Raw genomic sequence first — 23,325 nt, forward strand, 5'->3', positions numbered from 1 at the left:
CTGCTGAGCATGGCAAGCATAGCTATGGCCCAGTTTATGCGGACGATAGGAGTGCTGGGTAACCAAAAGCTGATCCACTAGACTTGGCCACAGATGCTGAAGGAGCTCTTTGACAGATGGCTTTTTAGATCATTTTACTAAAATCATCTGATCTGGTAAGAGTTGACTTCCCAGAATGAAACCCATTAATTTGAAAACTTGAATTGGAGTTATTAGAATCCAGAATTTGCAAACAGCCCTATCTTTATGATAGGCCAAGTTGAACAGCTAAAGTCAGATTTACCAGCAACTACTATACAGTAGTAGTAGATTTCTTAGTGTTCTCCTGTGCGTAGGATTGGAAATTTCCACATACTTCAGGCATTACTGTAATAGTCCATTGATAACTTTAATTATTTTAAATGGTGGCAACAGGACTCATCTGCAGAGAAGATAAATATGGTTTTAATTTTAATTCTGAGAGACTTCTTATTCTGTTAATATTTTAATATAAAGTTTTACAATAGGTGGAATACAAAAAACCCAAAACCTTATGTTCCTGCCTGATGACTTGCTGAGGTAAGTATGCATGAGATTTATTTAGCACAGGTCCTGTCTAATTAAAATGCTAAAATTCTTATCCTTTAACTGACAGCATCCTATAGTTCAAGAGTAACTGGAGAGATGCTCCATTTTATGAAGCAATAGTTCCTAGTTAGACCCTAGTTTTCAGGGTGAAGACTAAATAATCTGTGTGGTATGTGTGTATGTGTTTGGCAGGGGGGGCATTGTGAAGAGAATGATTCACCAGTCCAATACAATTCAGCAAAGTACTAAAGTATATGAATTAACTTAAAATATTTTCTCATATGCTGAACACAAGAACAGAAGTGCATTCTTAAATTCTTTGCTGAACTGGGACCAAATACAGAAAATAGTTTGCTAAAGAAAATATAGCATTGCTCCCATTTCTGTTAATTAAAAAACAAAACAAAAATAAAACAAAATCCCCCAACAAAGCAAAAACAAAACAAAACAAAACAAACCCCAGCTCCCTCCAAAAAAAACCCATCAGTCCTTTTTTCCTGATTCAGATCAGCACCCCTTTCTCCACATTGCCCAATTCAAAGCCCATTCAAGCCAAAGGAGTCTTGCGGCCCTTAAACCAAGTTTTATTATGAGGTTTCTTTCTGTCCTTACTTTCCATCCTCTGCATTATTGCTGTTGGTTGACTGCTTTTCTCAAGCCACCCACCTGACCTGGGAATTCTGAGCTATTTAGGGCTCAGCTTTCAGCCAACCTTCACACAAGAGAATTACAGGAGTGAAGGGAGCAAGAAATAATTGCACCATCTCTTTTTCATTTGACAGTTTTATTAAGTCAGCCAGGAAAGGGCTAATCTGGGGCCAAAAAGCTGTGCAGGAAGGGTGGTCTTAACGTCTCTAGCCTGGAACTCCAAAAGATAAGTCTTCAATTCCTGTCCTTGCCACAAGCATCCTTTGTGACCTGGATTAACTGCTTGAGGTGAAATCTGAGCCCTGTTGCAGTTGATGTAGAGTTTTCTCTTAATTTACGTTTTGAAGTGGAATACATTTAATTTATGTTTTAAAGTTAGAGAAATCAGGTTGTTGAACTGATGGAAGTTGCAAAGTGGTGGTGGGGGGTGTGTGTGGAAGGGAAGACAAAGACATGAAAGTGTGAGATGTTAAATTTATACTCCACAAAAATGTTAATTTGAAGAGGGATCTGACAATTACTCTTAGAACTAAGCAAACAACCACCCCACTCTTGATCATGATAAATATTGAACCATAATGTCATGTCTCCTTTCCTTAGCTGGTGAATGAGTTTATGTTGATAGTTTTTTAAATGGGAAGAAAAAGGCAGAGGATTTCCTGCAATGCTGCAAAACAGGTTTGAGCTAGTGAGCTGAATGCAGGGATCCTTACAATAAAGGACTGCAGAACAGAGTCGATCATTAGACCATTGAATTAACTGCACTCTCTTCTGTCATCCTGTTCTTTCTTCCAGCCTTCTGTTTTATAACTGTAGTCTGTATCTTGTTTTTTCATTTGACAGAGTAGAAAACAAGAATCAGCACAAGAATCAGCTCCTGGCTTCTGCTGGAAAACTAACATTGGGGTTTTGCTTAAGTACGTTCCTGTATGTTTTGTACACCAGTTAGTTCTTGGGGCCAGATTTTTATATTCAGTGCAAGTAAAATTAGTACTGATATCAAATGTTCTTATACAGCTCATCAATCTCTCTGTGATCTAGCTGCTAGAGAGGGATAGATACTCTTACTTGCCCTGGCTGGGGAAACTTGACCTAAATTTCAGGAGTCTACAACAGCTCAAGTCCCTATATGAGCCATCCGGTGTTATGGATGTGGGTTAGAGTAGTAAGGTTATATGCAGAGCCTCCAGATCTAAAATAATGAAAGAACCTTTACTGGCTGAGCTAAAACATGCAGCAGCATTAGCTCAAAGGCTGTGAGCATTATCTCAAAGACCACAGACTGAAACCTCTGTGGTCCATTCAGTAAAAAAGGACAGAGAGCCACACTGGATAGGTTGTAAGTCACTCCTGTAAATGACAGGTTTTCTGGTAATGGGCTAAATTATGTCCTTGGTTATGCTCATACTACAGTGAGACTTGAGAGCAAAGGTAAATAAAAACATGTGCCATAAGGAAAGTAAGAAGTGAGCTTAAACATACACTTTGTGTGTTTCACATTCATTGCAAAGGAAGGAAGTTCTTAAAACTAGAAAATGAAATGACTGATTCTGATATTAAGCACTTCATTGTTGAACATTTAGTTCTAAACAATGTTTCTACAAAACAAATTCACAATGCCAGTGGTAGGAGAGCCTACAGAAATAGTATGATTCTGTTCTTATCAAATGTAGATATTAAAAGTGTCTGCTGTGTCTAATAGCAATATATCATTGCTCACTAAAGTAGTTATTTGGTGAACCAGTGAATTAAATCAAGGGTGGAATCTTCAGGTACATGTTACTTCTAGGTTGTACTGCCTCATGCTCCAGGTCAATCTTTTGTTCTCTAGCACTAAATCAAGGTCTGTAATGGTGCTAGACCTGGATCTGTGCGCACAAATCCTGGCACCCATGCAGAGCACTGAGTCTCTATGTGGGTGCCAGAGTTCACAGATATAGATCCAATTGGAGGATCAGTGTTTGAAATCTTAGATTAGCATGTTGTACTGGACCAGATTAAAAAAGAAAAGAAAAGGTGTCCAGAACTGCAGGTTATTCAAAACCTTTATAAATCTGCATTATTTGGAGAGGGCTAATGAAGAATACTATGGTATCATAACAGGACCTAAATTTTAAAGCCCATAAATAAGAGAATATTTCTGGCCAACAACAGTACATTTAATGTGACCATTAAAAGGATAACAAAATGTAATTGCTTGGTTGTGAATTCATTACTCCTAAATAAACAGACGTTGTGTGAAGTGCTGAGCAGAACTTGAGAGGGATGGACTCTGGAGTGTCCTGATTTGCAGGCAAGATACGTGGCTACAGCACAGTGCCTCTGCAGCTGCCATTCTAGTTTATGAACTAGAGTAGTCAAAGTCTCTCATCCCCTCTGCATGATTCCTGGCTACAATGATTTCCCTTCCCTCTTGCTTCTTTTGTTAGGGGTCCTTGTGAATCCCCATACCATTCTCCTTCTGCAGTGTGGGTTGGAGGATGTCCTTGAGGACATATTCTTTTCACATAAATACTGAGTGGTCATATCTTAGGTAGTATAGAGGTGCCTGAACTTTGGCCATTTTCCCACTCCTAGCATCTAAGTAAAACATGCTATAGCAGCTAATTGTTTCACTCCTAAATCCAGCTAATTTTGCTACCAAGTAGAATAGACCTGTATTTCAGTTATGAAAAGTGTTTTTACTATCGACAGTGCACACTTTCTAAATACCTACTGTCAAGACTTCAGTGCCTAAGAAGAATAGGATTTAGATTTTCCTTGGATGTAATTGCCAGTGTGATTGGTTAATATTTCTTAAGTAATATTTATCTGTTTTTGCATGATCAACATGCTCAGTGTTAGAGTCGGGGAAATTTTGTTCATCCCTTACATTTATTTCAATACAGAAACACAAGAATCTTGTATGAATTCTCTTCTAGTATGTCCTGGGTTAATGTTTAATTTTCCAGATAAACAGATTCATTGTGCATTAAAGACACCCTAAATAAAAAGGAAAATAGAGAGAAACAGCACATATTTGAACATTTCTATTTCATCTACAAAGTTTAAAAGACTGTTACTTTAAAAATAGTTTAGTTTTATGTAGAAGGAACCAAATTTCAAAACATAAAAGTCCAATTATATTGAGAAAAATAATTGCATATGTGGAAATATAAGACATTTCATTGAAGGTCCAATGACTCTATCAGCGTGGTCATAATTCCTTAACTAATTTTGTTCTTTTAGTTAACTAAACCTTGCATCTATGAAAATGTTTGACTAAGCCTCTCATGGAGAGTATTTTATAAAGATGGATGTGAATTTTTTTTCAATTACATATTTTCAAAGCATGACTTATCTGTCTTTGAAATATTTTATTGAATTACTATTACAAAGCTTTATAGGCACATCATTAAAAGATGCAATTGATAAACAATTAAATATTTGTTAGAATAAAAATATGTCTTAGCTTATTTATGGTGAATTCATTGACAGTATACTGATAGCAATTATGCAAAGAATTGTACTCCTGGTTAAACCAGAGAACTTGTAGGTTTTTTTGTTGATTATTTACTTGAGTGATCTCTTGTTCTCATTGTTTTAAATGGTAAAATTATTCTATTGAACTGCCATAGAAGCACGATGATTCATGTAACAGAACATTATAATGATCTTGTTAGTTATGCCCTAAGTACCTTTATCTTAAAATAATGTTAATTTTTTTTGCATGAAGGTAGTGTGTGCATAACAGTATCTGATGCTTGTGTTCTATGTTTTCTTCCTCATGCTCTCTAAAGGGTAGGGTAAAAAATGTGAGGTTTGTCAATGGGATTTGCAAGTACTCTGTTCTCTGAAGTCTTCAATCATGAGTTCATTCCACTTGCCAAGAAACTGCAGCTTGGCAATATATTGTCAAACAAGTAAAGAATTCCAGTCCTTCACAGTGAGCCTGTGGATTGGCACAGAGAGTCAGTAGGGCCGCACGCAAGCTCCAACTATGCTATTGTCCCTGCAAGATAAGGGCCTGCTTTGAAAGAGGTAATTTAGTGAAAAGGAAAGCTCTGGTAAACTGAGTTAATAAATGGCTTTATTATAGATAAAACATAACCTCCAGAGTCAGGGCTATCTAAAACTGGAATTCTACATGTAAAGAAATGATGGCTATAGCTATTGCTGTAAAAATGATTAAGAAAAACCTGTTCACCTAATGAAAAGACCCTTAGAGATAGTGAACAGCACAAAAGGCACTAATTGAATATATCTTGCTGTGTGAAAATATATTGATTTTGCTGCAGCTTCCTTTTCTAGAGGATTCCTTTCTTAATCTTAAGCAATTGTTCTATAGGTGTACTAAGAGTTTTTGGGAAGCTTCTTAATAGCATGTATGCCAGAACTGAACAAATAATACAAAACACATCAGTTTATTTGAAATGTGTACCTATTTAGTTGTTGGTGAACTACCAGCAGACTGAGTTCTTTTGTTACTTGAAATGATTTTACTGCAAGATTCCTGAGAATTCTTGACTGACACCTGACTTTTCAAGTAGCTTATTGTGTCTGTTGGATAGTCAGCCCTTGAGTTGTGCTTTAGCTACAGAACACTTGGTGGATTAGAAACAATATCACCAAATGAATGTTTATAACAAAGAAAACTCAAAATTCCACTTTTTGCCCTTTCCCTTTGAAAATTGCTCTGGATGTGCTGTTTCTTTGAGTATTCTTGCCAGTGCAATTCTTAGCTAATGCATTCACCCTGGAAGAGGGGGTATAAGATGCGGAAGCAAATTAATTTAAAACACTTGAAGGAGTATTTTCAGAGCTTTCCAGCACTGTTTGCTCAGTTACTGTGTGTACAGGCTTCTCCTAAGAACTTGTTAGTGCTTGACAAAGGATTTGTGTGACCCTTGAGAAACACTTCAGCAGCGTTGTTGTAAAACCACAGTTCATCTGAGTACTGCAAACATGGTGCTGGACAGTTCTGCCTCCGCAGAGATCTCCTGGCTGGAAAACAACCATCAGCTTTGGGAGTCAGCACGGGGCTGATCCAGAACCCCTTGAAGACACTGATTCAGGGGTCTTTGGCTCACACTCCTTCTCCCTGATGGGGATCTAAAAGTTTGGCCAGGCTCAGTGTAATCTCCCCTCAGGCTTTCCTCTCCGTGTCAGAGCCGGTGTGCTGCCTGACCTTTTCCCCTTAGGCTGGGCTGCCTCTTTCTGTCTTAGCAGCCCCTGAGGCAACCCTGGGTGTGAGAAGTCATGCCCCGCCTCTCGCTTGCCCCAGCCCACGCTGCCCGGGCAGGTTTTGGTCGCTGTCCTAGGTGCTGAACCCTGGCTCTCGCCTGCTGTTCTTGGTGCTGAAGCGTCTCTCCGGGCTGCTGCTGCTGTTCTCTAGCTGTGCCTGCAGTTTCCATCCAAGCCTCCAACCGCCATGCCCGGGATAGCTGGTGTGCAGGCTTGGAAAGAGCACTGGGAAGCCCCGGCCCTCTCCCACCACCCCCTCTTCACCCACTTCGTGAGCCCTGAAAGCCATGACAAAGCCGTGGCCAGCAGCTCTCGCTTTCTGTGGCTGAAATGTTTGGCACTAGCCTTGACACCCCACCCCCTCTTGCCTGAGGCGCTCGGTTTCTAAATCCAAGCGCCCTTTGCTTAGTGCCTGCTGCCTGCCAGTTGGTCCCAGAAGCAAGCCAGGGAAGTCCAGGTATTCTCAGGCCCCGAACGGGATGGGGTAGGCTCTAGGTGCTTATTTGTGCCTGATGGCAGGAAAGTTGCTTTGTCCTGCATCTCTTTGTTTGTTTGTCTGTCCTGGGGGCGGGGGGGGGGCGGACTTCACCTCCCTCCCCGGGTGCCCATGGGGAGCATTCCAAAGGGCATGGACTGGGCAGCCAGAGAGGTGGTGGAGTCTCCATCCTTGGAGGTTTTTAAGACCCAAGTAGACAAAGCCTTGGCTGGGATGATCTAGTCCTGCTTTAAGCAGGGGGTTGGACTAGCTGCCCTCCTGAGCCCCCTTCCAACCCTCGTTTCCTATGATTCTATGATCCCTGCGTGCCAGGAGGCCTGCCACCCTCCCATCGCTGGATACAGGGGCCGTGCACTCCGTGCCCCGGGCTGCAGCTGATGCTGCCGGTGGTTCAATAGCACGGGCACCGAGGGAGCTCTGTTGTCCCTGAAGGCAGGCTGTCTCTGTGCAGCCAAGCCTCTCCTTCAGAAGTAAGCCAACTCAATGGCACACAAGCAACCCACACCCCCCTCCCCCTTATTGCCGAGGGCTGCATGCCATCTGCATCACCTTCCAGCCTCTCCGCGCTGCCTGGCTTGGCTGGATAGTGCTGGCCAGCGCTCCTGGCTACCCACAGCATCTAGCCAGGCGGGCCACCGACTTCCCCAAGTGCTGCATGGGGGGGTGCGATAAGCCTGGCAGGCAGCCCCAGTTCAGCGGTACCTCCAGCTTGGCCAAGAGGGGCACCAATGCATGCAGTAGCCCCTTGGGAATGCATTGCACAGAGGGCTCCCTTCCCTTTGCCAGCCAGCCTGCCCCACATAGGAACATCCCAGCGCCCTTCTGCTTACATAACTGGCTTCTCCCTCGTGTTGTTGCTTTGCTTTTTTTTTTGGTGTGTGGGGCGGGGGGAGAAGAGGGGGGCCTTTCCCCCCGGCCCGGGAGGAAGAGCCAGCTGGCCAGCCCGCCCCGCAGCTGCCTTACCTGGCTTAGGGGCCCGCCGTCCTCACTCCATCCTGCTGTGCCCGGGGGGAGGATCGCGGGCTGCAGCACGGGCTCCCGGTGCGTGGCGGACCCTCAGCTGCTGCCCGGAGCCTCCATCGCGCAGGCTGCTGCCGCCGCTGCTGCTTCGCTCCCCGCGCACACATGCACGCGTGCCCGGCCGGAGCCAGGTGCGAGGCTCCACGTCCGAGCAGGGAGCCTGCGGGGAGACGAGGGGATGTCGGGGGTGGGGGGGAGCCGCGGCTGCAGTCCAAGAGCGGAGGCAGGGAGCAAAGTTCTGGACAACGCACCGAAACGTCACGACATTTGCAGCTGCGGTGGATGCCCCTGAATTGCAGGCACGGGGCTGCTGTGCTGTCGAGGCAGAGCCGGAGCAAACAAGGCGGGGGGCGGAGGAATGCAGCTGCCCCGCAGCGCCATCTGCTGGAGCCAGCCAGACCCTGGAGGGAGAGGGGGGGGGGACTCTTGGGGGATGCGAAGTTCGCTGCCTGAGCTCGGGTTGTCCAAGCCTTGAAGGGTCCACCCCCAACATCTCTGTCTGGGACTAAGCGATCAGCGTGGGCTCTGCCTGTTGCTGAGCTCGGGAATGCTTGGGTTTGTGCTGTTTGAGCTCAACCGCAGCACATGGGAGCAGGGAAGGAATAAAAGGACAAGTGAAGGAAGGAAGAAATGCCATGGGCTGGGAAAAGAGGGACCAGGGGCTGTAGAGAAGGACTCCCTGGATTCCTTCTACCTCATCTGGGCAGCAGCAGGAGTGAGGCAGGGCTGAGATCCAGCTTGTGGACCAGCTCTCAGCCCCTCCCTCCCTCCCTCAGCAGTGGCAGCACCTGTGTTTTAATACAACTGTCAGGTCTGGCTTTCCCAGCCTGAACTGGAACTTCTCACTCTTTGTCAGCAGGCACATCTACACGAGGTGCTTAGTGCCCCTTGGATTAATTCTACTGCACATTAGTGCAGTGGGCAAAAATTGTGCTAAACTGCAAATGCACAGTAGATTAGTCCAATGCGCATCAAGCATCACACAAAAAGCATTCATCTGCACAAATGCGCAGTAGCGCCAAAGACAGCACATTAAGTTAAGTACCTGTTATTACAGGTACTTAACTTAATGTGCTGTAATTATGGTCCCTTAATGAAAGTGTAGATGGGCCTATGTATGTCCAGATCATCCTCACTCTCCCAGCCCTCTCTTCTCCCCTTCCCTTTCTTCAGTACAGTCGTTGATTTTTCACTTCTCTTCCTGCACTCTATAGATTCACAGCCTTGCCTGTAATAAATGCACACATATCTGAGAGAATAAGGAACAGCAACAAGTCACTGATAAAGAAATCAAAGAGTGGAACCTAGACAACACTGGCCACCTGTTATCTTCTTCACTCTGTGTTTATGCTGCATCCTTTCTTCACCTCTCTTTTATCTTTGAGACAGGACAGACTGGGGATGGAGGTATATGCATGCTTGGCAAATGGCCAGCAGAACAGGCCTCAGTCTTGACTAAACCTCCTAGGTGGCACTTCAGCATTAATAATCACAGCCACTAGCTCAATAAGAGGAGGAAAAAGCTTTCATGGCAGCTAATGTTTTTTCTCAAAATCTTACTAGATTTCCATGTATCAGGTTAGTCTCAGCCCTTGTTCTTAACTCCAGAGCTCACCCCATCAGCAACAGATCCTACCTTTTTAGCTTTCTAAAATGGCCAGAACAGTTTAAAAGCAGCACCATTTTACCTCTTTATCTGCAACCCCTCTCACACCAATCTTCTTCTTCACATGTTCCTACATTTTCTATCATACCTGCTCCAATTTTTTCAACTGTAAATATGGGCATAAGTTTGTGGTGCAACTCACTGTATAAATTCCCATGTTCTAGTTTCTTAAATTTTTCCATAAAAGGAAATATTCAGTGCTTGTTGAAAGTAGTTATACAATCATACATAAAGTCTCATAGGTCCACTTCTTATAGATCTTATGTAGCTATCTACACTCTACTTTTGGTATGCTAGCAGGCTGTTAGAGTAGCAACTCCCTGAGATGTTGAACCTTCACAGACCCTGCTGGCCCTATACTCATTCTCACCTGCCTACATCTACTAAAGCTAGCAGGAAAACTAGGCATGTTTAAAATGGAGAAAGGCTTTTCCCCACTTACTTCATATGCTGGGCACACAAAATGCTGCACAGTAGGTACTTCTATCTCTATTAATTGTTAAATAGTTTAAGGTAAGCAGCATATGAGCTGGATTAAAGACTATCATAAAATGTTTAATACTAAATTGAATACATCTTTGCTTTCAAAATGTAAACTCCTGAGGTAAGCAAACTAAAAAGGCTTTCTAACAGGTGCACAAATAATTATACCTATACTGTTTTACTTTCCTATTTTATTTCATTGGCATAGCGAAAGGTACCACTTCATCCATCTAGGTGCAGAACCTGTTGAATTCTAGTAATATGTACAGAAAAGCAGTCCGTAACATAAGAGCTATCTTTTCTGAAGATCCCAGGCACATGTCTGACTAGTATATTGCTGAGATTTCCTCTCCTTTTGTCTTTTTGTCTAGCTGTTAAGATCAGATGGGACATTTGAACTGGCAGAATTTAATGTTGGGTTGCTTGGGTCAGGGTATTTTCAATTATGGAGTCTGATAGCAAGTCTTTTTCTCCTTGGATAGATGGTGCCTGAGTCTAATTGACTTACAGGACAGGTTCTGGATTGTCCTATGGGGATGGCTTATGGGAGGATGTGAGATTTATTTGAAGAGGAGGTGTTTTTATTAATTGGCATTGTGGTTCAAATCCTATTACCCTTTGTGTTCCAAAACGGCAGTTTGCCAGCTGTATAAGTAGCATTTTTGGCACTTATGGACATGTTGAGGTTCTGTTACCTGTGCAGTGTGGATGTGTAAGCAACCATAGGGCTACTGCACATGCTCGGTAGGCTGTGCTGTGGCTTGGCAGGTACTCTAGAAATATGTATCTTAGATATTTATTAATGGTGCTATTTTATGAATGAGTGCAATGCAAAATCTTTCTATTAGGTTCATGCTTATTTCATATGTCAGTAGACTTAGTAATGTAAAAATCTTTAGTAATCAGGTCACTGCCCCTCTTCTCTCCACAAGCCCATGGCTCTAAAACACAACATATTTTTAGAGGTAGTGACAATGAAAACTGTAATCAAGGAAATATCCATGAGAAATAGTTATTTTACAAATGGATCTCAGCTAAAATCTGTCTTATTCTAGAAAGCCTTTTTTGAACTTCATTTTAGAAATCCATCTTTATGGGACATATTTGAAAGGACAAATTTACATCTTTCATATTCTAATTGCTTTTTTTCCCCAAATGAGTTTGACTAGTGTTAAATTGAGCCACAGCTTAACTGGCATGATTTGGAACCATTATTGTCAGCTGTGATGAAGAGGCTGAGGATAGTGCAGACATGGAGAGCCAAAGTGAGACCTGGGGTGAAATCTTGGCCCCAGTTAAGTCAATAGTAAAACTCCATTGACTTTAATAGGATAAGGTTTTCACCATTGGTTATTTGTGAGTTCAACTCCATTGATTTCACTCACTGCTCTTACAGAATTATTTCATTTGGGGCATTGAATCACCACATTTGCTCTCAACAATAGAACAATAACGGTAGGATAATCCTATATCCTAATCTCTCTCTCTCTTTCTCCTGGTAAATCAAATAGCACCAGATAATCTGGAAAAAGAGTTACCAGGATAAAACCTGAAGATAGATGATCAAATAATATTAATGTCCTTAACTGTAATTTTGTCATCTTCAAATGAGAACATAAGCTTGATGGAGCCATGGAACTATTGAGAAACAGCAAGCACCAATAAATGTGTTGGTATTCCAAAGACCAAGAGAAAAGTGAAAACATCCAGAGTGAAAGCATTAGACTTTGAGCCTATTAAGACAAATGGACAAAAATGAATAAATTCCTTTAAAAACCTTTTTTGTTAATTTATTACAAAAAGATTCAGTCTTCACCAGAAATCCCTGAGGGGAAAACGGAAGGACTATATTTGAAGGCAACACTGAATGAAGGAAGTGAATATACATGGAGATACCTCAGTAGCTGACAAGCTAATTATATAAACAGCTTAGTATCAGAGGTAGAAACAATACATTCATAGAGTAAATGGTTCAAAAGGTTGAATAAGAGTTGATGTGATTTACCATGAGATGGAGAAACCCAATGCTTTGTCCTTCTTTTAAGGTCCCCTTATAAAATCAGCCCTTCACCCCAAAGCCTTTGAACATCTTCTGCTGCCTAATGTAATAGGAACTCTATTCCCTGTAGGTTATATGGTATGTCTGCACTGGGTGAGCAAGCCATTAGAAATTGGAAGGCAGGAAATAAGAACAGTGGGTGGAAGCTGTTTGAATGAGTTTGTTACTTGAATCATATTAGAAGGAAATCCTATTTTGCCTTGTTCTTAATCTATTCCCCTTCCCCTCCACTCATACCTCACCTCTGAAGCTCTTATGCATGATTTTCAGTTGTTAGCATTTCCAGAATACAAGAATATAGTTTGGTTACCCAGTACCACTGGTTGGAAACTTTTCTGGTATTTTATGTCACTTGATGAAGCAAAAGCTTACTTCCCATTAGCAGTTTTTTTCCAGGTATCAATATAAGTAATGACTCTAGATCTTGAATTATGTTTCACAGTTGCCAGGATTTCTTTATGGAAACCAGTTATATCATAAACTCATTGAATCACAGAAAATTAGGGATGGAAAGGACTTCAGCAGGTCATCTAATCCAACCCCTTGCTCAAAGCAGAACCATCCCCATCTAGATCATCCCAGCCAAAATATATTATCCCAGCCATCCTGAGGATGGCACCATGGCACCCTCAGAAGTAAGCCAACTCCTCTCTCCCTCTTTGTCTATCTCTTCTATTTAAAATGTGAACTTTTGGGGAGCAGGGGCTCTCTTTCACAATGTTTCCTTAGTGCCTACACAACTGGGCCATATTCATAGTCCGCCCTTAGCCAGCATCACATATTGGTAATCATGATACGTAACAGCACGGAACAGTAAGAAAAAAACATGTGGAGAATCAGATAAATGAATTAGGTAAAACTATTTTGAAACCTTAGCAATGGTATAGCATCACACCTGTACTTTTTGTATGCAGAGTAAGACAAAAATCGAGCATACTTTTCACATTTTCCCCATAGGTCTGCTAACCACCTTCTCTGCTACTGTACTTTGATATCTGGATAGTAAATATTTCTTAGATTTTTCTTTCTGTGTAAACTCCAGTGCATATAGTAAAGATGTGTAAAAATACTTCCCTATGCCAGTTTAATGAATCAATCAATTCTTGTTTGATTTTATTCCCCAGCTATTCCTTTGCTATGTAATTATATCAGCTCTTTTAAAATCTCAGGTGACTCCCTTCAACTCTCATCATTTTGGCTTGAATTTCTTAATCAATAATTAATTGTAAGTTGCAACATGTAAATTGCCGTTATGGGAGATAAGGTTCATAGTTGATTTATAGCCTCCCACATTTATATCACAGACAAGTTAAACGTTGCTTCCTTTGCCCCTTGCTGTGAAGGCAGCAGTAACTGGTACTACAATAGGCTGTGATTTTATGTGATCACAGGACTAGAAGGGACCTCCTAGGTTATAGAGTCTAGTTGCTAACCATGTCACATAATCCCTTTCATAAAGTGCTCAAGCGCCATCTTAGGACTTTTGCCACCTATTGGAAGGTGCTTATAGAACATTGCTCCTCTGCTGGTTAGAAACTTTTTTCACTGCACCTGCTCTTCGTTGCAGCCGTCTCAGTTTTAGGCACTATCCCAGAGTTCTTTATCAGTCTTAATATAATGGCAATATTGCTTATCTTTATTGAAAATACCTTGCCTATACACTTTAAGATCACATCTTGCCTTTTTCAATCCATGAAAAAGGCAAGATGTGCATTAAATTTGGCTCAGTCATCCTGAGGTCAATTAATATACCAAGGTCTTTCTCCTCTTCTGTCATTTCCAACTAATACTCCAACTTGAGTGGGAAGAGGGAGGACCCGGGCAACTATAGGCCCATTAGTCTTACTTCAGTCCTGGGGAAACTCTTTGAGAAGATCATCAAGGGGCATATCTATGATGGGCCAGCAGCAGGGATGATGCTCAAGGGCAACCAGCACGGTTTCATTAGGGGCAGGTCCTGTCAGACCAACCTGATTGCCTTCTATGATCAGGTCACAAAAGCATTGAGCACGGGTGTCGTGGTAGATGTAGTCTTTCTGGACATCAGCAAGGCCTTTGACACTGTCTCCCACCCCATTCTCATCAAACAACTAGGTGACTATGGCATTGATGCCTACACAGTCAGATGGATTGCAAATTGCCTGAAGGGTCGTATTTAGAGGGTGGTGGTGGATGGGTCTTTTTCAACCTGGAGGGAAGTGGGCAGTGGAGTCCCCCAGGGCTTGATCCTTGGGCCCGCACCACTCAATTTCTTTATTAGTGACTTGGACAACAGGGTAAAAAGTAGTCTGTTTAAATTTGCTGATGATACTAAGATTTGGGGTGAGGTGGGCACGCTAGTAGGGAAGGACAGATTACAGCAGGACCTGGACAGGTTACAGGGGTGGGCTAACAAAAATAGATGGGTTTCAATACAGACAAGTGCAGGGTGCTGCATTTGGGCGGTAGGAACCAGCAGCATACTTATAAGCTGGGAAACTCCCTTCTCGAGAGCATGGAGGCAGAAAGAGATCTTGGAGTCATTATGACTCCAAGATGAACATGGGCCTACAATGCGAGGTCACAGTCAGTAGGGCTAACCATACCTTGTTGTGCATCCACAGGTGCATCTCAAGCAGGTCCAAGGAGGTGATCCTCTCACTCTATGTGACACTGGTCAGGCCGCAGCTGGAGTACTGTGTTCAGTTCTGGGCGCCGCACTTCAGGAGGGATGTGGACAGCATTGGGAGGGTCCAGAGTAGGGCCACCCACATGATCCGGGGACAGCAGGGCAGACCCTACGAAGAGAGGCTACGGGACCTGAACCTGTTCAGCCTTCACAAGAGAAGGCTGAGGGGGGACCTGGTGGCCATCTATAAACTCACCAGGGGGGACCAGCAGGGTTTGGGAGAGACCCTGTTCCCCTTAGTGCCCCCCGGGGTAACAAGGAATAACGTCCACAAATTGTTAGAGAGTAGGTTTAGACTAGACATCCGAAGGCGCTACTTCACAGTCAGGGCAGCTAGGATCTGGAACCAACTTCCAAGGGAAGTGGTGATGGCTCCTACCCTGGGGGTCTTTAAGAAGAGGCTTGATGTCTACCTGGCTGGGATCATTTGAGCCCAATTTTCTCTCCTGTCCAGGTCACGGGGTTGGACTTGATGAACTACAAGATCCCCTCTGACTCTACTTCTATGAATCTATGAAATTCTTGTTACTGGCCTGTAAATGCATGACTTTGTAACTTTGTACATAGGTAGGATTTGCTATTCCTACACCATCTGAAATAGATGCCTATTCAGCCTCTTCTCAAATACTTCTAAGGAAGGAGATTTCACAACTTACTTAGGCTGCTTGTTTCATTATTCTATTGGTCTTACAGTTAGGAAAATATTCCTGAGATTTGATCTAAATCTGCTTTGCTGTAGTTTAAATCCATTATCAAGTGCCCTGACCTTTGTGACCAGGGATAACAGTGATTTTTCATCTTCTTTATGGCAGTGTTGAAAAGATCTGAAAACTGCTATTTTACCATGTTTCGCTTAATGCAACCTAAAATTGCATTTGTTTTTTTTTTAATGTATATGCCTTGGTATTGTATTGCTGACATATGTTTTAGTTTGCAATCCACCACAACACCAAGGTCCTTCTTGGCTGTGCTACTGTCGAGCCACTTATTCCTGATTTTGTAACTGTACATTTTGTTTTTTCTTCCATCTGTGTAGCACCCTACTGGTGTCATGCATTTCATTTTGGCGCTGACCCCAGTTGTCTAACTTCCTAAGATACCTTTGGGTCTTAATCTTATACACCCATGTGTTTACAAATCCCCTCAGTTTTGCCATCTGTAAATCTGCTCATTATACTCTTGTTCTGCATTCCAAGTCACTAATAAGGACGTTGAACTGCCGAAGGACCTGGAACAGACCCATGTGGAATCCCACTCGAACCGTTCTGCTGCTCTGATATCGAACCACTTATAGTTGCTCTTTGCCTACAGGTATTCAACCAACTATGTATTCACACAATGGTAAATCTAGTTGGATTGTATCTAGGTATGGTGACAGGGCAGGAATTTATTATATAGTGTAGTCATTCCATTTTTAAGGGTATACATGTTTGTGGGTGTGTCTGTTGTGCCACTGCTCAGATACTGTTCTTCTGAAGGGTACTGAAGCTGAAAGGAGAAGAGCTCTTAGCAAACACAATCAATTAAAAGTAGAGAACAAAACTTGCTTTTCCAAAGTGATAATTATACAAGGACCAATTTAGTAAACAAAGAAGTGATTGAGAAAACACCACCAGGAGAAATCAGATAATGAAATTATTTATACACAGTGGCAAAAATGCAGCAATTATAAACTAATTAAGATCCCGAATTAGGCTTTGAAGTGGCTACCTTTCACCCTACCACAGTTTCTTACAGCTTGCAGTTTTGAATCCTGGCTTATTTGGCAATGTTCCAAGTGTATAATATGTAGTTCAAGAGCCATATGTTTATATAAAAGAATAAAGCTCTGAACCACAGTGCACAGTGGACTGAATCAGCACGTGGAGGTAAACTACCCTCTTACACTAAGACTAGAAATAGATGTTTTCAAATGAAGTGGATCAGCTGTTCTGAGACGTGGTGGCACAAAGGTAACAAAAAGCAATGTCTCTTTCCACAATAAGAGAAACATTGGTGGGTTGGGAAGCTTATATTGCCATGTGCTGTCCTGCACCTGTTTTGGGGTGTGAGGGGAGGAGTTCATCGTTACTAAAATACAGACCAAGGTTTTCAAGAGTGGGAGTTCAAAGTTAGGTTCTCAGTTCTGTGTTTGGGCATCAGAGCAAATGTCCTGATTTTAAAAAGTATTGAATAACAGTCCTCAGTAAACCCAATAGCAGTCTCTTCATTGACTTCAACAGGATGCAGATGCTATGCCTAGTTCCTTATGTGGGACTGACTGTATGTAGGAGATGGTTTTGCTAAGAGGTAAGGGGAAAGAAGGACTTTTTCAGGTCATTGTCTGCGGACATCATTATTCTTTTTTTTTTCTTTTTTAAAATACCTTTGAAAAGTGTGGTTATACTGCATTGACCTGTGCTGGGAGCACCATTATAAAAACATGCTCTCCTTTGCATGTGTTGAATGCTTTCTGAGTTATGCTGGAACAGCCTGAGATGGGGTGAGTGAGAAGGTAGCTTCAAATCATCTTAGCTCTGTTCTCTGCTGTGCCAGGCCTCCTGACTTGCCCAGGGAGTTTGCTGGAGTGGGGGCTCCATGTGAAATTATATCAGCAAACCCTGTTTGTACATATACCAATATCTGTCTGGGGGTTACACCGTGCTTGCTGTCATGTTAAATGGAAAGAATGGGGTGACTGTACTGGCAGGTAAAAAAATGAAGAGGTATCCCATGAACAGTATTAAAGGTCCTGCATGGCCAATCTTGTGAGATATTTCATGCTCTCAACTCCCTTTCCAGGCTGTACACTTGATGTCTCACCGCTTTACAAAGTAGATGTAAAATGCTTCTAAATCACTGCTCTCCACTTGCTTGTGTAGTGAAGTATTTTATACAGTAGGAACATGCAAGGCACAAGGCAAAGAAGGAATTTGGGGCCTTTTGAATCTATCCCAGAGGTGTAACATGAAGGCAATGGAATGTGAGCATGCAGCTGCTGAGCCACCCCAGGAAACCAAATCCTGACTAGGAAGGCAGATGGTGAGCTAATACTATTGGATATTATGCACAATCACACTCACCCTACTGTCCTTTTGTCCTCTTCCCATCACTGTATTCATCTGAATTAACCACCCATTTGTGGCTTGCCATAAACCAAGATAGTAAGGCTTGGAGTCTGGGTCATAGATGAGCTTTTTACTGCCTGTCTGTTAAAGGAATCAGGCAACCAGCCTTGATTATGGCATTTAAGTGCTTATGCCCCTATGTATAATAATAATATTGAGGTGTAAATTATCCATACTAGAGCATAGAGTTGGTATCCTTGTAATATGAGTGGGAGATATATCACCAGTATGTTCCAGGCTGTTTCAGGTGGGCAACACATACTGGCTAGTATTTGTAAGGTTTTTTTCCCCCAGACCTGTAATGTTAGGAAACTGATTGTTCTCAAATGTAAGCTGAAATTCTTAAGCCTACTAAGAATTATAACTGCAGGAGTTCTAGTTGGATCTTGGGCAACTTTTGATTGAGAAAACTGTGGTGAGAGGTGTTTTTTGCTCATTGAGTCAGGATGACCAAGTCAGGATTTTACACATCAGGATTTTACATCACATCAGACAAAGATTTTACATATCAGGTTAAAAAAATGATTATTTTTCACATAGTTTTCATGATCTGTGTTTCATGAAGTGAAGAAGAGAAAAAGGGATAAGACAAGGGATGCTGACTGAGTGCACATTGAGGTATAGCTGCTGAGGAAGAAATAAGGAAGACAGAAAATGAGGAGACTACAGAGCTGTGAAAGACAGAGTAACCATGCATATAGAAATTATGTAGGACAAGATTCATGAAAGGGCCTTTATTAGTTTAGCCAGAATGAGGTCAATGGTGAACTTGTTAAAAGCAGACATGTGAAAGGGGCAAGAACTGGATGGCAGGCTATCTGAGAGAAGCAGAGGAAGGTCAAGACAGTGGGAACAGAGTGCAACTGCCTTAATTTGAGAGGCAGAGTGAAAGAGGAACATGGAGTTACAATGGGAGAGGTAACTGGGGCCCAGAGATGGCTTTTATGGTAGTGAATATCCAAATTCATCATCTTAACGCAAACATGGACACATGGGCCATGTCCAGATACATGTGGACATTTGGTTCCCTGGGGACAACTAGCAGTGGCACACCCTGTGCCACCACTAATTGTCCCTGGGGAACGCCTGTGCCACATGCCTTCTGGTGCACAGCAAGTTACCCCAGGTGGGGTAGGAGAGGCTGAGGCCAGCACTAGGCTGGTCCCAGCGACCTTAAATGTAGTCCTGGGGTCTCCTGAGGCTGCAGCAGTGGTAATCCTGCAATTAAGAGCCTGGCTGGCAGCAAAATATGGCTCCAGCTGGCTGGCCAGGCTCTGGCTTTAGGTGGTGCATGCTGCTGCTGCTGCATGTGCGCTCTGCTTTTTCTTTTCCATGGGGGGTTTTCACACTTGGGTATCCGGGGATCAACCACCTGCCTCTGCCCCCCCCCCCCCCCCAGTCTTTTGCAGCACTGAGAACAACTGAACATGAGGTATGTGGCACCGCATACATGCCACATAATGCATGGCTATGTTCATCTGGATGCAGCCATAAGGAATATATAAAAAGTTGTTTATCCAAAGATGAAAATTGAGAAATATAATTTTTATTGAATGAATCCCAGCTGTAATCTAATATGATGCACATCAAATGTAAGAAAAATAACATTTGTATGGCTAGGGACAGATTCTCAGCTGGTGTGAATTGCTAAAGTTCCACTGATGTCAATGGAAGTACATTGGCTTACACCATCTGGGGATCTGCCTCCGTCAGATTGTGCAGAGGCAGAGGCAAAAAAACCCCAACAGCCACGTGAATTTCATAGAATTTGTGGTCATAGTCAAACATCTGAAGTGGACAAGTGAGCAATATTTATAAGAGAAAGCATACAAATTAAACAGTATTTTTTTTTTTTTGCTGAAAAGAAACCCTCCAAATCTCCAAATACAACCTCCAATCTTAGGAATAAATGTAAGGAAAGTCAGCATTTAAAGTTAAAAAACCAGCATTCACAGTGAGTACTTCCTGTTTCTTCATACCTACAATGGAAACCTACTGACCGATGGTGTGAACATTTCTACCAGAAGACTTGCATAACTGATGTGATTTAAGAAAATTCATAATGACATTCTCCCGTTTTCATTTTTTCAAGTGTATTTTAATAACAAAAAGGGTTCAGAAAACCCTAAGAAAAAAGCACTACAATAGCTCCAACATATGCAATTTTAAAATTAAATTATGTCCAAATTAAAATAGGCACTTGACCAAGAAGCTGCTGATTTTCATCTGGCTAGCCAGCTTCACATGACTGGAAAGCCTCACATACATATGCACAAACTTTGTGATATTGTGGGCAGCCTTAGCATCAGTCTCTGCATGCTTATTAAAAAGTCATTCTGATTATCTTAATTTGTGGTGCACACACATAGAGGGTGAAATCCTGGTTTCAGTGAAGTCAATGGTAGTGTTGCCTTTGACTTCAGTGGGCCCTTGATTTTATCCATGATCAATATATGTATATAGTGCCTAAAATAGATAGTTTCCACTCTTCCCTATTCATCAATGGTGAAAAGGTTTTGAAATTTAATACCCACCAACGTAATGATGTTTCTGAAACTGAAAAGCTGGTCTGTTTCCCTTAGCATGATTTTCGTTTCAAAGAAGACTTGTACATGGAAGTCAGTACACTTGCAACCTAAATGACTGCAGATACATGCTCTACCAACCAACCTCATCGATGCATGAGTGCTTCCTGAAGTGCACAGCAATCTCTGTCATTCAGCACGAATGTCATACATCAGAATCCTTGAATTGTATAGCTAGCATTTAGAGAGCAGGGAGGCAGACAAGCGGCCAGGCAAGCAGCCAGCCACCCACGCATTGCTACAGCCTGCCTGCTGCAGCCTGCTGTAAGACTGCTGAGTGTAAGCCTTTAAAACTCCAATTGCATTCTTTTAACTTTTAGCTCTGCGCCTTACCTTTGTAGTGCAGGGTAAGTACATGAACCAAAAGGCACCCAGATAAGTGCAGGTTGGATACTTGAGAAATCCAGTGATTTGAATTATTCCTGTGGAAAATGATAAGAAAGTAGGTAGGGTTTAGGTCTGCATTGCAGGCAGAAGGAGTGGTTGCCTACTGTAGTGAGATGGTGACCCAAGGAAAAGTCAGTAATTGACTAAGGGCTGGGAGGGATGAATGCTTACTGGTTTGCTTCTGTTGGCAGAAGCCCAAAAGCTGAGTTGGTCTTGTAAGTGGGCTGATTGTAAAAAATACTTTGGGGCAGGATCAGCTGAATTTGTATATAGTAAAGTCCTTGCGGGCCCCCTCTACATGTGCAGGTAAAAGCTCAGTGGGCCCTAATGCGCAATCCACACAATCGCCCATTATTGTGGGCTCCCCCTGTATTACCAAAAAGCAAGCTCCTGTGGCTGGGAGACCCCTCATCTGAGGGGCTCCCAGCCATGCAGGTGTCCAATGTACCCCTGATACTGGGAGATCTCTGCAGCTGCAGTCTCCTAGTGGTGAGGGTTTCACACACTCCATTGAGGCTGGAAGATTGCATCAGCTGTGATCTCCCAGCTGTAGGGGGTTTTACTCACCCCCAGTGCTGGGACATTATGGTAGCTGTGTTGCCCAGTCTCAGGGCTTGCATGCATCTCTGGGACTGGGAGATCACAGCTGTGCCCCACAGCTGTGAGAACCCAGCTGGGTCCTGGCACTGGGAGACGTGCTGTAAGAACCCAGTCTAGGCAGCTTTAGTCTAGGAGTCCACTCAGTTGTGGGACTTCTGGCTCTGGTGCACCCCTGCAGCTGGGAGCCCTGTCAGCTGATGCAGGGGAGACTGCTACACATGCAAATTAAAGCTTGATAGCAACCAGCTAGAAAGTTTGTGCACATTTTCAAGGTCTTACTTTATAGCTAGTTGGAGCTTTTTATGGAGTGATAGCTACTATGCATGTGTAGCTGCTCTCAAGATAATTGCACAATTAGGCCATGTGTAGACGAAAGAAGGGGCATGTGTGCACAACATTTTAAAGTGGGTTAAATGCTTTTGTGCCACTTTAATGGTGTTGGTGTTTGCAACAATGGCAGTGTATTGCATAGTAGTTCCAGCCACTGTAGCAAATTCGGCAGCATAACGTGCCTTAAATGACTTGGGGTACAGTAAACTAAAACTCCTCCGAGTTTTAGTTTGCAGCCTTACAGCCGTAGAGTGAAGCACCGGGCTCCATGCAGCTCAGGTGCTCTGGCAGCAGCCCGGGAAGACAGCAGCCTGTGCCTGCATGCCTGAGCTATGCGGGGGCCTGGTGCTTCCCTCTGTGGCTGTGGTGCCTCCCGGGACCGCTTGAGCTGGGTGCCTGTGGGTGGGTACCACCTTGGGGGGATGCCGCTGCTGTGGAGGGAAGCACCAGCCCCCACGCAGCCCAGGGACCACTCCACCTGCCAGTAGCTCGCCCTCCCATCCTCGCCGCTGGAGAGGCAAGTAAGTGGGTGTGTGTACAACACCAGGGTTTAAAGGGCCCTAAATTGAAGTGGAGTTTTTAAAAACCCACCGCTTCAATTTGGGCCCCCCGTTTCATCTACACACACCCTTAATCAGTTAATTGTGCAACACTTGTAACATGTAGAGGGGGCCCATGAGACGGATTTTTTTTGGCCTAAATTCTGGTATGAATTAAAAAAAAAAGTGCATCTGGAAATGTTGTATTATCAGTAGTAGGCAGTCTGAAGTTGCTCTCTGGCTGTAAGATGTAAAGAGCTGGCTTCTAGGGTATGCATCTTAATTTTTTTCTTAGTACACTAAGAAATGAGATTTCTCTGGTAATATAATGTGTAATCTACAGTGTTGCAAGGAAAAGAAAAAAATGGCTCAAGAAGCTATGTAATATGCTGTAAGAATTTTCAATATTAAATTCTTGGTTCAAGTCCAGCCCAGATTGGTAGTCTTCTGCTGTTTGGTGGCACTTGTGAAATTAATTTGATAGCCTGATCCAGTAGATACGTTTTATTTTACATAATGAAACCACTGTTGTAATTGGCAGCCATTGGTAATATCTTTGATATTCCTAGGAGAAAGGCCAAAGACTGAAACAGGCATAGATGACATTTCTTTCGTAATGCTGGTTTCAGGCAAATTTGTAAAGTAATTCTGTATAGGGTATGAGGGAAGCTTGTTCTTCTGCTGCCTGTTGGGCAATCCAGGTTCTACGAAACCTCATCAGATGCCTTCTGGCCACTGGTCAAGGTGACTGTCTCAGTCCAACAGCGGGGAGTTCAACTGCAAGGAGTCTGACTCTCTGTATGACTGAGGTTTTATTCCTGGCATTTGTTTATCCAGACATCTGAACAGAACTCCCCTTGGTGGCATCCAGTGATTTTCTTGACACATTTTTGGAGCAGGAGTTGTCTTGGGTACTCTGCTCTGTGTCCATTCCAGGTTTCCACTTA

The 23,325-nt window shown here is 42.9% G+C and overlaps 1 protein-coding gene across 1 annotated transcript in view; it reads right to left on the reverse strand.

Moving 5' to 3' along the window:
* Positions 1–20,907, reverse strand: part of KCNJ6 (potassium voltage-gated channel subfamily J member 6) — a 235,029-nt gene extending 214,122 nt beyond the window's left edge. The window contains exon 1 of the mRNA XM_006030393.2: positions 20,856–20,907. The gene's annotated coding sequence lies outside the window, so the exon portion shown is untranslated. The remainder of the gene's footprint in view (positions 1–20,855) is intronic.
* Positions 20,908–23,325: the final 2,418 nt, after the last annotated feature.

The sequence above is a fragment of the Alligator sinensis genome, unplaced genomic scaffold (genome assembly GCF_000455745.1).
Source record: "Alligator sinensis unplaced genomic scaffold, ASM45574v1 scaffold69_1, whole genome shotgun sequence".
NCBI classification, from domain to species: Eukaryota; Metazoa; Chordata; order Crocodylia; family Alligatoridae; genus Alligator; species Alligator sinensis.